Genomic DNA, 2139 nt, shown 5'->3' with positions numbered 1-2139 from the left:
CTCCTGGTCCCTCCTTCCACTGCGCCCCGGGAGGCTGGGGGTGGGTGGGGCACGGTGGGTCCCAGAGCAGCTGGCTCTTCCCAGCGTGCTGTAAGTGAACATGGGGATGGATGGGACCACGGGCGGAGGCGTGCACGAGAGAGCCCTGCGCTGGCTGCCGGGGCTAGGCATGGAGCCACCAGGCTTCCCTCTGCATCTCTAGGTGACGCGGATGGGCTTGAGGCTCTGGAATCCCTGGGGATGAGAGCGGGGGGAGGTCCCCCGACTGGGAGCGGTCACGCTCTGCCCTTTGACCCTCAGTTTCTAGCTCTTTGACTTCTGGGGGCGCGTCTGCTTCTCATTGGCCAGGCATGTAGGGAGGAGGCTGGGCCAGGGTAGGTATGTTGGAGCCCTTCCCTGATTCCCCTGGACAGGGGCCAGGAGCCAGGAGCCAGGCAAGGGTGTGATCTGTACAATTTACTTCTGATCACACTAAGGAGGATTCCTTAATAATCTAAATGCAGCTCGAGAGTTCCCACTGACAAGCAGGCAGCATCTGCCCAAGGAAGTCAAGGCTAGAAGTGCACTCAGCGACCAATGGGAGAGTGTACCTACATTCACCAAGATCTTCCTAGGAGCCCTTTCAAGAGTAGCAAAAAAATGGACACAAAGTATACGTCCAGGCTTCCAAGGCTAAGCAAGATGTTGCAAGTTCCTGCACGCGGCTGGTGGTGTCTGCTCACAGCGCAAGGGGAATCCAACCAGGAAATCGGGGCTACAATTATATTTATTCACTCCCTTGTGTGTTGTTGGGGCACAGGAATCAGGAAGATCTGATTGTGACCTTACACAATTGTGACCTTAGACATTAGCTGGGTGACCCTGGGCAAGTCACTTAACCTCTGTTTGCCTTAATCCACTGGAGAAGCAAATGGGAAACCAAGCCAGTATCTTTGCCAAGAAAACACCATGGGCAGCATTGGTGTGCTGTAGTCTCCGGGGTCACAGAGTCACACATGACTGAACAATTACATAGTCTAGGAGTTAGGGGGATTTTCAGGTTTAAGATAACTTCTGGTCATTGTTCCAAGATTGATGTCAGGAGTTTGATTCCTTTCCCACGAAATGCCAGTTCCACACAGCACTTAGCCAAAAAGACCATTTATCCAAATCAATAGCAAATGAGAAGTCGGAAAAAGTATACGTAGGAGAATATATGCCCACCAGTAGGGAGAAGGAGCTCTCCCATGGGGAGCAAGATAACTTAGATCAACCAAGAGAGAAAGTCCCAGATCTCACCCAAGGGGGTACTCCCCAAGTCTACTGTAGTCCAGTCTAATCAGCTGCAGAAAGGGATGTGATGGAGACTGCCCTCTCCTCTCATGTAGGCTTCTCCCCAGTATCAAAAGACTTATTTCAGGAGATCAGAGGTGGAGCTAGCAGGGACCTTATGGGTTATGTATTTCAACATTTTTTTTTCTAGATCAGAACAAAACTAGGGATTGTACAGAGAGCTAGGAAGGAGGAGGTAAGGTGGCATCCTCAGCTGTTTTCAAAGAGCTAGGGTAACCCAAGCTTTGAGTGCCACCTGGTGGCCTGTGCCCTGTAGACACCACTCCAAATCATATCTAGTGAAGTGCATGTGTGCGTGTGTGCGTGTGTGCGTGTGTGTGTATGTATTGGGGGGAAAGGAGCTCTGCTTGTGTATTGGTGGCTACCAAGTATTCAACAAATGAAACTATCTCTGCCATCAGCCTGAATTTTAATGGGAGCATACAACATACATGTGTAAGTCAGAGGGTGTGGGACAGTCGGATGACTGCTTGGAAAAGTAGCTGAGGGCCAGGGGTGAAAGTCCTTAAATCTCAGAACACTAAGCATGTTGTTCTGGAGGTGATGGGCCCTGGGGAATGGGCTTGGAGCTGCAGGAAAATAGATCACTTTAGCAGCCGACTGGAGGCTTGAGTGAAAAACTGAGCTAAAGAAGGGGGGAGACCGAGGATGGGGCCATCACAACAGCCCAGGCATGAGGTGAGGAGAGCAGGGGCCATGTAACTGGAAAGAAGGGGATGGATGCAAGAGATAGAGAAGTGGAATCTATACTTGGCATCTTGGAACCTAGACCACAAAAGGGTGAGCTGCAGCAGCCTTAGGACTCTG

The sequence above is a fragment of the Notamacropus eugenii genome, chromosome 2, assembly GCF_028372415.1.
Source record: "Notamacropus eugenii isolate mMacEug1 chromosome 2, mMacEug1.pri_v2, whole genome shotgun sequence".
Classification (NCBI taxonomy): Eukaryota; Metazoa; Chordata; class Mammalia; order Diprotodontia; family Macropodidae; genus Notamacropus; species Notamacropus eugenii.
Note: the sequence above shows the minus strand (reverse complement) of the source record.